Source organism: Vigna umbellata, chromosome 2 (assembly GCF_029865625.1).
Source record: "Vigna umbellata cultivar VRB3 chromosome 2, Vumbellata_1.0, whole genome shotgun sequence".
Taxonomy (NCBI): domain Eukaryota; kingdom Viridiplantae; phylum Streptophyta; class Magnoliopsida; order Fabales; family Fabaceae; genus Vigna; species Vigna umbellata.
In genome coordinates, this window is record NC_142166.1 from 23,817,798 (window position 1) to 23,832,033 (window position 14,236).

A 14,236-nucleotide genomic window follows, 5' to 3' on the forward strand; every position below is an offset into this window, starting at 1 on the left:
CTATGCACTTCTTTTTAATTAATTGAACCAAACTTTTGCTACCAATTTAAGATAGAATTCGGTGCAATAATCACATCAAACAGTCAATACTAAAATTCTACAACTTATATAAGAAAAATGTTGAAAAATTGGTGGTTTGGATAACAGTTTTGCACAAACGAATTTGGACACTTAATTTTATGATTTGAGCAACTTTGTTTTACCAAATAGGACTTGTATAAGCTGCCAGCAGAGGCTAACTATTTGCAAATAAAAATTTTCCTGTATGAGTTGCTCTTAACATCCAAAATTGGTCCAATTCACCAACCAAATTTCAACAGAAGATTCAAATGGAACTAGAAGCGAGTCTTATGACTCCAGGACAACAATTTAAATTTGAACAAGACCCTAGGAATGATTTTAAAGATGTCCAGCAGAGAGTTCTAAACTGGACAAATTCAAAAATTCACAAAAATGCAGAAACTCAAACAAAGAAGGGTGCAATTTGGTCAAGCTGCTTAGGCACTAAATTCTGGATTTTGCAGGATGGTACAACCAATTGCTATTGTCTTGGACAATGTACTATTCATTTGGTATGCACTCATCATACTTTGCAGCAATTCAAATATATCCAGATTTCAATTTCACATGTGCAGATTCAAACAAATTGAAATCAGATTTGGTAATTGTGAAAATTGGTACTGCACTTGATGGAATCAGGCTGCACTTGAGCTCTTTGAATCCTTGCTCTTATAATGTGCAGCTATTTAATAACCATTCAAGTAAAACAGATTTATCCAAGCACAGATTTACTTCAGAATTTGATAATTTGAATTAATTGGACATGACTACACATGACAGATCAGATTTCCAAAATGAAAATACTCAAAACAAATGAATAAACCGATTAAAATGATGAAATTAAATTGAATAAAAGCTGGAACAATTAAATGACTCGAGTGGAAATCTATTGAAACCCAAAACTCAATGTAACAGTGCAATGGAGCAAAAACTCGAATTTAAAATGTGGATAGTGTGGCACAAAATGAATTGGACTTAGCTGGAGCGTGATACGAAACAAACCGGAGCTCTGAATACCACTTGATGAGGATGCTCCAGCCAGGGTTCTGGATTTAATGCAGCGAAAGATGATAACCAAAGTTGGGTAGCGGAGAGGCAGAGGTGATTCAGTGATTGTATATGGTGGAGGAAGGGTTGTATGGAGGATGAAGTCTAGCTCAGACGACCTTCACTGGAAGGAAGCTAGTTGGAGGTAGGAAAGCTCATTAGGAGGTGGCTTTTGGACAGAGTTTTGGGCTGGAAAATGCAGCAACAATATAAACTTATATCATTCGAAAGTGCTTACAAAGGAGAGTTAGGAGTGAATTTATAGAAGGAATTAAGCTCTTACTCTTTACATCTACGGTGCCAATTAACTCCTACAATGGTGGATCAAGTGCCACATGGACGTGCATCGAATGGGTGCTGAAGATCTAGAAGAAACCACAAATATACGTGCCAAAAATCAGTGATGTTTGAAGAAGCTTTTTCACGTGCTGCCAATGTGCTGATGTAGTTGGATGAAAGCCGCTAGCACTCTCAAAATCATTGTTAAGCCTTCTTTGTTATTCTTCAAGTAAATGGTTCCTTAACTAATTGTGGGGCTTGGACCTAAGTCATCATCAATGTTGGCTAAAATATGAAATAATCCAACAAAATTAGAATTTATGCATTTATCTTTGCAAATAATACATTATTGATAAAATTAAGAAGTAAGGTATTACCCTGTATTGATAGGTGTAAGAACAAACTTATCAATCACCCTATGCTCAAGAAAAAGAAAAATTATTTTTTGCATTCTCTCTTTCATTGGTAGTTCATGTGTTGTGATTTCGGGTAATAAAAAAAGAACATTTTATCATTTGGCTTAATAAGATTTTGATATAGGTACCTTATGAAAGAAAAATATAAAAACATATTAGTAATATGATAAGAGGTATCAATCAAAGAATGAAGTTAATGATAAAAGGTAGTATGTTGTGTTGAATATATATAGAAATTACAGTTGCACTTAGCCATGCATAGTTACTAACTTCTCCAATAATTTCTACATCAACAATTTCTATATGATCATCTAGTCCAAAAAGAACCGATGCCTAAAACTGGCGTGGTGGTATTTTTGTAATTTTCAGCAAAGGTATATGCCTCGGTTCAAAAGAACTGATGCCTAAAACTGGCGCGGTGGAATTTTTGTAATTTTTGGCAAAGGTATATGTCTCTGTTCAAAAAGAACCAATGCCTAAAACTGGCATGGTAGCATTTTTGTAATTATTGTAAAAGTCTACAACCTCGATTTTTTAGAGAACCGAGGTCATAGACCCTTATTGCCTCGATTAAAAAAAAATAATCGAGGTAATAACATCTGTTTAGGGTTAAATTTTGCGAACAGATGCATTTTCATACAGAAGCTTTTCTCTTTGTGGTGTGCGTCGTTCTCTTTCTTCCATTTTCGCAGTCATCCTCTTCAACTTTTCTTGTTGTTTTTCTTTAATTTTACGTTAATTAAGTGCTTAGGTATGATTTTCTTTCGTTTTGACCGATTGATTTTGTGCATAGGTGTTCAGCTCTTCGACTAGACGCTTTAGGATGTTCATTTTGTTTCGTTTCAGCCCCAAACTCACCTTCAAGTTTAGTTTCGCTTTAGGTTTTTCAAGTTTTCGTTTGGTTGATTGTTCTTCATACACCATACACATCAAACATAGGTATATGTAAAACTAAGATTATGCTCAAACGAACTCTAAATGAAATGAAAATTTGTATGAAGAACCAAAAAATCATGAAATCCCCTACAAAAAAATTTCAGCTCAAAATTCAAAATGTAACTATTTTAAATATATTTTTTAAGTTTGAAAAAAACAAAAAAAATTCTAGATAAATAGAAAACAATCTTTTCTGCATTTGTTTGTGTTTCTGGGATTTTTTTCATATGGTTTATGTGATACAGAAATAATAAAGTTTTTTTTTTAAATATACTTTAGACCGTGGTTCTGGTATAAACTGAGGCAAAAAAGGGTCTATTACCTCGGTTATAGATCCAACCGAGACAATAGACACTTTAATTAATTTTAAGGGTCTACGACCTCGGTTCAAATTAGAACCGAGGCAATAGACCCAATTTTTTGTTTTTTTAATCGCGTTACTGCTTCGGGTTTTTTGAACCGAGGCAAAAAGTTTTGACTTTTTACCTCGCCTGAATATACCTCAGTTGCAGAACCGTTGTTATCAACCCGAAACAACTGAGGCAATATCCCTTAGTTGCATTACTGATCTAAACTAACTTTTACATGTCCATTAGGTAGAGGTCTACCATGTAGTGTATCACTTTTAAAATTATGCAATTTCCCATAGGTAACCAAACAAAGTAATGGAGATGCTACAAATAATTTACAAATTGAGACCCCTTACATTTTAAAGTATAATTATAAGATAGTTAGTAAATGTAAAGAACTTTAAAGTAAGCAAATGTAGCACGAACAAATGTAACACTTTCCATATAACTAGACCACATTAATCCAGCATAAATACTTACCAATTCCAACTACTTTGGACCATCCACGTTAATTATTAAGTCTTAGATTATGTAGCAAACTTTCTATTAACTAGGGAGTTCATTGAACTACATATAACTTCTTGTAAGGTCCACCAACATCTATAAACCATTGCCTCTTGTCAAGTTAAATGATCCAAAGATCCAAGGAAACCTAACTAACTTTTATCTAGCTTATAATTCCCCCTTATTATGTGCAAGGCTACTAATTTGCCTACTAGCTTTGTCACAAGCCTAGTACACCTATTTCCTATAGAAATTTTGTAATAAATAGGTAGAGAATTCTAGTTCCCAAACCATAAAACTTCTCTCCACATACCATACCTCTCCAAAACAGATTAATCTAGGTTTCCTACTAACAAAAATGCATTAAGTCAACCATGGCTCACCCCCTTTGACTCATAAAGAATCAAATGGCACTGAGTTACTATAACCTTTCACTTAATTAAGGGATCCTAACATATTATGCTAGTTGCAAAGTTGCTTACCGAAGAGGTGTTAAGGAACCCAAATTACGTAATGCACCAGGAAAAAACCCAACTCAACCAATTTTCATAATATTACATATAGATATAACTAAAACATAACCAAAATACTGTATTTCAAGCAAACAACTCGAATTACATTTTATGCTTGACTTTATTTGTGTAAAAGTTGTTGACAATAACACTTTATATTCATGAAGGTAAAGGCATAATTGTTGAATACATTTTGTACCAATGGGAAACTTAAGTTGGAACTTATGTACAAAGTACAAATGAAATGCTATAAGGATACTAAACTTATGAAGTTGTTCCATGAGATTGTTAGATCTCTTTATCATGCTACTTTTCTTTATTTATCCTTATACCCTTTCTAAAGTTGAAGATTGGATGAAAAAGTCATTCTCTAGTCATTGAAGAAGGGAAACATTCTTTTACGGTAATTTTTTTTTACATTATTCTATATCTGGTGAATTTCATATTGATACAATCTCTAGGATCTTTTATGAAGCTTCATATTTGTGAATTTGGTGTAATGATGTTAAGGATGTGATGGTTGCACACTTGGGTGCAGTTTAATCCTAGTATCTTATTATATTAATCTTGCTCATTTACCTTTTCCAATTAATTCACCATGTTGATTTAAAGCCAATACCCAGAAGCAACTGTGAAAATTGGATCTATTTGATGATGTATGATTGTGGTGAAAATTAAAACTTGTTTATAGTTATTGAAATTTATTTATTGGAAAGTTCCCAAGACCTATGCTAGGGAAGATGACACTATTGTGGTGAAGATGGTTAACCATGTGAAATAAATGTTAGCATAGATGAACATAATCGTGTCATGGATGAAGTTGAGGACTTGTGTAGAATAAGATAGTTTAGAGAGTTTGAAGATGATGTAATGATAATAAGATTTACCCCTTAAATAATTTGTTTTAACCTCACATATTTTCTTTTTTTATATTTACTTTGTAATTATCAATGAATGTATTTTATCTTAAATCATCAATAAAATTAATTTTGGTTAATTTTTGTGTAGTTTACAAATTTATATATTCTATTTCTTTGTTATTATAAAAAAATAAATTTCATTAAATTAAGAAATTATAAATGCAAGTGGGTAATTATAAATAATGGAAGTCTAAAATCTTCACAAAATAATAATCATTAATAGAAGATGTTAAAACCTTCCACCAAAAAACTTTCGCAATAGAAATCTAGGATTACACCAAACCTCTACAGCAAGTTTGTGACAACTCTGCATAATATCAATTTTTGTGTAGTCTGTCAAAGTTAGTTCGGTTTCGAAAGCAAGGGTAATAAATGCATATTTAATGTGTAACCTACCACTTTACCTTGAACCTCCTTTTATAATTTTTCTAATGAAAATTTTATGAGTCAAATATGTTCTTAATCTCTCAACTATTAAGCCTTTTTAGGTTTAGTCCCTCTTCCAAACTTTGCTTCATTTTCATCCTTCTCCTTAGTGAAATTGTAAATTTTAGTCCTCGAAAATCAACAACAATAAATTTTCAGTGACTTGGCTAACGGTATGTCACATTTCATGCCATGTGTACATGGAGTTTTCTGTTTGACGCTCAATCAACTTCATCATCTTCTTTGCATCAACATAGAGAAATACCTCCTATGCTTCAAAATTCATTGCCTAAGGCTAGTTCTATCTCTAATCAGATCACAAAGAAAGGGATTTTTAATATTCAAATGTAATTTAGGATTTTCCTATAGTAGGGTTTCTGATTACGAAAGTTTTCTAATTCAATTGTACATTCCTTTTGACAAACACAGGGTTTTCCAAATTCATGTGCCATGGAGGTTCGTGATAAGTGACACGATGAATTTTGTGGTAGTGCGAGGGAGAAGAAGGGTTTGAGTGTTAGTTGGCCATGGCGGCACTTATGGCTAGGGTTTGAGTCGCGAAAATTATTGATAAACAGCGACGACGGTTTTGATTTTTGTTTCTGGATCTGTGTTTGATAGGCAACCATGGAGTTAGGGTTCGTGATTAAGGCAATGGAGATGAAGGACGCGCGAAGAAGAAAAGGCTCGCGAAGAAGAAAAGGGTCGCGAATGGTGAATGGAGGCTTGCGGCTTTGCGTTCTCTGGATTTTGTGTTTTTGTTTGCAGGGTTGGATTGTGATGATTGATGGTGTCAATGGAGTGCTTCTGCCCTTCTGTGAGCTGCTCGTGATTGACGATGGATGAGATCGTGATGCGATTTGGGTTGCAATCACAATGGGGTTATGTGATTTTTGGATTTCTCTACTTCTTGGTTGCTTCTTGTTTGTGATTTTGTGCTCCCTGCAGGTTTTTGATGATGGATGATGGAGGAGATGACAGTCATGTTGTCTCGCAGGTTGTTTTTCTCCTATTGATGTGAAGAAGATGATGAAGTTGATTGAGCGTTAAAGAAAAAAGTCCATGTACACATGGCATGAAACGTGACACATTGTTAGCTAGTTCACTGAAAATTTAACGTCATTGGTTTTTAATGTTTAAAAATTACAATTTTACTAAGAAGAAGGATGAAAATGAAACAAAATTTAGAAAAGAGACTAAACCAAAAAAACTTAATAATTGAGAAACTAAAAACATATTTAATCCAATTTATATTAAGGTAGACTTAATTAGTGGCCACTTGTAATTAATTCATTTAACCAAAATGATTTTGTGTAATCGATTTTACCTTAAGCATTCGGTCATCATGGCATTAATGCATTTTTAACTATCTTTCATGACACTTAAGTAGGTAATTATCTAAATTGAAAAAATTGACTAATAAATCAATAAAATTAGATTTATTTTAACGGTAAATTTTTTTTATAGAAGTTATACTATTAATGAGACAAATTTATATTTATTTTTTAAAATATTATTAGTAGTTTTAATTATTGTAACATCTTGTATATATTTATTATTTTAAAATTTACTGACTTTATATATATATATATATATATATGTATATATATATATATATATGTATATATATATATATATATGTATATATATATATATATATGTATATATATATATATATGTATATATTATTGTTTTTGAAAATATTTATGCTTCTACATCTAGTCATGACAAATTCTAGTTTGATTTAGTAGTAATTATGGCAAAATTTTATTAATTCTAATATAAGCAATATGGCTGTGACATTTATAATGATGAATGTTACAACAAAAGTAATATAGTAGTTGTGGAGATAACGTATATAACGATGATGATCTCAACAGCAAAGCTGCTCACAGTAATAATGATTAAAACAACAATACCAAAAACAAAAATAATAATAATAATTATATAGTAAAAGTGGTGTAAGAATATATATGAGGCAGTGTTCTACCCTCTTGTAATAATAATTACATTACGATAATAAAATTATGCTATTCAATAAGATAAATAAACCATATCGTATTAATAATACATTAATTGTAATATAATAAAATAATTAATTGTAATATAATAAAATAATTATTTCTTATGCTATTGTATTTTGACTATTCAACCTTTTTCACTAAACTATATCTCCTAAAAGATTCACTAAACTTTTTCTTTTTCTTCTTGTTTTATAATGATTATAAGCCTATTTTTAAAAGTAAAGAAAGGAAATAAAAAATTTCCTTTTCGTTGTCGCATTATGCAATGCAGGCATTTTACTTTTCATTGAATGTAAAAAACCAAAAAAAAAAACAATTTTAACCAAATTTTTTTATATTAATCCGATAATTAAGTAAACACACTAGTAAAAAAACTTGATTTAAAATCGTACAATACGCTTCGGTTGAAGCGGAACCGAAATCTATAAGAAAGCGGTGGCATTTTCGTAATTTTAATTAACTTTTTTGACCCGGTTTAAGGGGGAACCGAGACATATAGATAATATGACCTCGGTTCAAACCCTACTTGATGCCTAAGATCCTGATAACGCCTCAGTCCACTGGACCCGAGGCAATATACCCTTCGCGCATTTCACCCTCACATAACCCTCTCCTCCACCTCCGCATTTCACCCTCACATAACCCTCTCCTCCACCTCCGTATTTCACCCTCACATAACCCTCTCCTCATCCAACAACGCCCCCTTCTTCTCCTCCTCCCCAAACCCTAACGACTCCCACCCTTTGCCGTCGCGTCACGTCCATGGCAATGGTGTCTCCTCCACCTCCGCTTCCTCCGCCTCCTCCAGATCCCTCAAAACCCCCTCATTCCAGACCTCGGTGGAACCCCGTCATCGCCATCCTCGACACCCTCAGCCTCAAGCCCGCCGCCTTCTTTGTCGCGTGGTTCTCCGTTATCTTCGCCCAGCTTGTCTTCTTCTCTCCGCCTCCTCCTCCCTCCTCGCCGCCTTCAACTCCTCCATCGTCGTGGCTGCCATCGCCTATTTCCTTTGCGCCCACACCACCTTTCTCCTCAGCGTCTGGTCCTCTCTCCAGTTCAAGTGGCTCCTGCTCGAAAACCCTTCCATCGTCGTTGCCCTCGAGCGCCTGCTCTTCGCTTGCCTCCCTGTCCCCGTCGCGGCGCCTCCTCCTACTGGTCGACACTGTTAACGACCTTGTCTGGGTGAAATGCTCCGCTGCCGTAACTGCTCCACCAAGCGACCCAGATCTGCATTCCTTCCCCGACATAGAAGCTTTCTCTTTGTTATGGTTTAATTTTGCTGCTCTTTGTTCTGGATTTTTCTTTGTCTGTAGCAAAGATGGGAACTTTATGGTTTAACTTTGCACATGGTGAAGTCCTTCAAGGTGTTGCACGGAGGCGCGTTGGCTTTGGTGGCAGAGGCTCTAGCAAGCATAGGCGCGTCAGAATATGCTGCAAGGTGATGCAGTACCCCATTTCTCTTTGTGCTCTGATTTACTTTGATGTTGATATGAAAGCCCTTCGGCTGTTTGGTGTGCAATTTTGAGTCTTTGGTGCAATTTCAGGGGTTCGCTTGTGCCACAAGTTCCAATTAAATTTTCTAGGGAGAAATCGTTCATTGATGATGAAGGGTTTCTTATCTCTCTGCCAGTGAAGATTCTTGATGATAAAGCAGTGGCTTTCACTCCTGTTATTTTGCTTTTCTTTTTGCTTGGTTATGCTTCTTGTAGAAGATCACTCCTGTGATTGCTAGAACAAACACTATTCCTCCTATGGAAACAACCACTGCCAGAAACAAGAGTTCATAACAGAAAAATTATAAAGGGTTTAATGTTATATCTTGCAAAATTGTATTGGACGTGATCAGAAGAACTGTTAAATGTTGACATATACCAGAAGAAAACTAAAGAGGCTGATACACACATAAGACCCCCTCTGCATAAGACCCCTCTGACGCATGACCTCTATTGCCTCGGTTCCATTTGGACCGAGGCAAAAGTATATATTTTTTTGACTCAGTTCAGACCCGAGGTAAAACGTAATAGACTTTTTAACTCGTCTGTATATGCCTCGGTTGCAGAACCGGTGCAGATGGATAAAAGTAACCGCTGTCTTTTCCCTTTATAGTACTAGTGACATTACGCAATGCATTAAATAACGAAATACAAAGTTATAAATGCAATGTCCCTAACAATTACATTCTTTAATTCATCCTAAAATAAATATATTTACATTCCATCTTAAATAATGTTTTCAAAATAAAATTCATTTCATTTTGTACAAGAGTTAAAATATGCATGTATATATCAAAACTATTTTTGTTTTTTCAGTTTATTGTTTCTGAATATTATTACATATTTAATACAGCACAAAACACAGAAACAACATTCTTTTAAAAGTATAATACAAAATCACACTTTTTATACATTACATTAGTCAACTAATTAATATTATTCTATTAAAACATTAATCATTCATACTATGCATTGAACTAGACTTAAATGTTTTATATTGGTCATATCATCATTCACTCAAACAGAGTCACGTCTCAATAACTATGTCCTCCTGATATAATAAGAAAATTTTCATATAACCTCCCATATACAATTTTCTTTAATATTGATCTAGGTTGTGGGAACCTCTATCAACTCTTACCACCTAATATCTTCCTCTATGTCAGTATGACATTAGTAGAGTTAGTGTAATTCTATTTCAGAATCTTCATTCAACGCACATCCTACAACTACTCAATGTGATATTTTTTCCATGGAAATAATTACATTCATATCACACATATATCAAATCAACATCTCACATTACATTATGACACATGCTTTGGTTCTACTCAATCTCAAAAATATACCAACAATAGATTATGGCTAACATCACACTCATACAAAACAGTGAACACACACTTATACAAAATAGTGGATAATTGATAACAACTTTGCTCCACTCAACCACACACCACACATTTTATTTCAAAATCTCAAAATATCATTTTTTACATACCAAATGTTCCCTTCTTGCTCAACACTCCCATCTCTTTGAAAATTGTAAAAGACAACTATCTCATTTGGAAGCAATAGGTCATAACTACATTTTATGGGCTCAAACTAACACATTTTCTTGATGAATCTTTCATCCACATGCCTCATCTCTACTGTAGACGACACCATCAATCTAACATTTCTCAACTTTCATCAACAAGATCAGTTAATCGTAGGGTGGTTTCTCCAATCTATGTCTACACCTATACTCACCAAGATTGTGGGTCTTGAAACATCTACACAAATCTAGTCCAAATTATAGACATACTACATGTCCCACACAAGAGCACAAGCCAAAAAATTGAAAGTTTAACTGTGTCAACTAAAGAAGGATCACTCCATCCATGCATATCTTCTTAGCATCAAGAACATTGTTGATCCTTTTAATACTATAGGATTTCCACCAAGCAAGGATGAACATATAGATCACATTCTTGATAGCTTTCCAAAAATATATGATCATTTCATCACCTACATCACATCAAGCTCAGATCCTTACACTATAGACAAAATTGAAGCACTTCTAATAGCGCAAGAAGAATGTTTAGAAACCTTTCTTCCATCACATCAAGCTAACCTCTCTTCCACCACCTCTGGCAATGTTTTTCGGGCTCTCAAACTCGTGGTGGCAAATCTTTCAGCAAACAAAGAAACTCAAGAACCTTTGGACAACGAACTACTACCCGTGCATAATCAAATAATCCCTACTCCACAATGTCAGATACGCAATAAGATAGGGCATATGACTCTTGACTGCTGACACATGTATGATAATGAAAACTCACAATTTGTTCATGCTAACATCTCTTGGTTACAAATAACACCACAAGATGACATCGAGTCTTTTATTCTTAGAAACTCGATAATTTAAACCATCTAGTATCTTAACAATGGAGTCACACACCACATGACTAATAATGAGCACACCTTTACCGAGAAACAAAGCTATAATGACATTGAGTTCATCCACTTAGGTAACGAAACATGTATCTTGATTAAACATATTGGCACTACTATTAGGAGAAAACTTTAGAGGCTTGAAAAGAAGTGTTTAAAAATTGGGAGATGTTAAAATATTTTGAGAAAGAAAAAAGCTTGTTGTAATATTGAGTGCTTCTAATTTTTGACTTGATTACATATGATACAATTACAAATATGTTCATGTGCGATTGCAACACCCAAAATATAACAGTAAGTATATTGGGTTGTTGTAGTAAACAAGTGTCATATCCACACAAATTTTGCAGAAATAACAATGTTTTAATTAGTTTGATTTGTTGTAAAACTATTTTAGTGTAGAAAGTGAGTGTGAAAATTGAGAGTGTTGTAAAACCAACTTAGAATTCAATTTAAGATATCAAAAGAGTGATTTTCATGTTTGAACCACATTGAAGCTTGACTTCACATATTCCTCCTCTATTGTTTCAGATCTACCTCCAAGTATGAAGCCTTAGATGATCAAGTCCTAAGAGTACTATTGATGGTACTCTAGGTCCATCCTGGTACCTAGAGATTAGTATATTGTCTACTATTCAATATGAAACTTGTTAGTGATCAAATACGACTCACAAATTAATTCCTTGGATTCATATGTTCTTACAAAACAAGTGAAATTGGTGTAGATATCATAGATTTTATACACAATCGAAATAAGATAAGTGCTAATTTAACAATGAAAATTACAAATCTTAAGCACTTATCAAAATACATCACCCTTATTTATACTAGTGACACCTTCTCAAACAATAGTTAGAATCTTGCCACTACAACATTAATCCAAGGGTTATAATTCATTCTCTAGAAGTTTCTAAAATATTCTTATGATTCTAAACATTATATGGATTTATCTAGAATTCTTATAGATAAGCATTTTTTAGATATTTTTATATTTCATTTTAGAATACTTAAAGATAGGATTTTTCTAAAATTCTATTTGGGTCTTTTCTAATTGGACTGTTATCTTATAGGCTCAAATACAAAATCAATTATCATTCCAACAACTGCATCTTACAAACTATAAATGCCTCTCAATCTTCTAATCTTCTCAATCTGCTGCATGTTCCCTCACTATTTAAAAATATGTTAAATGTTTCTAAGTTTGCATGAGATAATGATGCTTATTTTGAGTTTTACCCATCTCATCATGTTGTAAAATCACAAGCAACTAACAAGATCTGACTTGAAGGAAATGATAGAGATGAACTTTATATTTTTGCACTTTATCTTTCTCATCTTTTAGCAAATAACACTACAATGACTCCTTTATTTAGGTCATGCATCTAACAAAGTAGTGCAACATGTTATACGCTCCTAATACACTACAACTTTTCCATTTTGTGAATAATGTATGTTAGCTAAGTCTCATCAGTTGCCATTTCATAACTCAAAAGTTATGTACATTATACCCCTTGAACTCATTTTCATTGATGTATGGGGACCATATCCCATTTTTAAATGTCATGGAACACATTATTACAATCTCAAGTTTCCTCTATATTCATGATTTCTAAATGTTTTGCTAAAACACAAAAGGGTCACAAGCAAAATAGTATCCAATTTGATAATGCTAATTAACTTCTCTACCTCAAACAAACTTTCATTTATTCGAAATCCATCATTGCTTAACCTCCCCCACACACGCACGAGCATAATGATATATACATATTACGTTACACCTCATAGCTTAACATCTCTCATGTCACATCAAAGGTTCAATTTGACAACATAAGTGTCATTGCATCCAATCCCATCCTACACTCAAAATCAAAACATTTTAAGATTGATCTGCATGTCATACGTGATCATATCAAACATCAGTGTTTTACAACTTGTTTACATCCTTGCTCATCTCCAAAATGTCGATGCTCTCACCAAACCCATATATGGATCTACCTTTCAAAGCTTTTGACGTAAAGTGATGGTTGTTGACCAACTCATGCATTTAAGGGGGAATGTAACACAATATTTATATATCGTTCTTTCTGTTAGAGTTCTATTACTCCTTTGGTTATATATACCCATGCATGCATTGTTCATATTAAGTTCTAATAATACTAATCAACTTTAGTTTTTGTTTCTCTCTCTCTGTATATCTAATAGCTCTCAGAATTTTTATAAAATGAATTTTGCTAGTGATTTATTCCTCGACGACCAAAATCCTAAAAGTCTTATTCATAAAGGCTAGTTCAATAAGTTTTGACTCAACAATAAATAATTCGAGCTATTTGAATTTTAAATTCTTGAATTTTGTTTAGTGAGTGGGTAGCTCATCTAACAAGTCTACTTAATTAAAAAAAACCTAACAAATATATCATTTTAATTCATTGGCTTGAATTAATGCTTTTATCCTTTTTGCATGTCACAACATATATATTTTAGTTCTAAAATATGGTATCATAACTAAACTAATATATCTATTCACAATATGTTCCTCAATCACATAACAATATATGAAATCAAACCAACATCTTAATCAATATTAACGTCATGCCTTAAAGTACATGAAACAAATAAATTCAAGTGTAGTAACTAGATCACTCAACGAGTCAAATCATTCAACTTATAGTAATTGTTGACAGGGAGAGAGCTAAATCTACCTTTTATATCTATGTTTTTTATGATGAACAAAACGAATTCATTTTGTATCAAATGAATAATGTAATAAACAGATTAACAATCTCATTTCTGAATGAAATAATTAATTTAACATAGTATAAAATCTGTTAGATTTCAC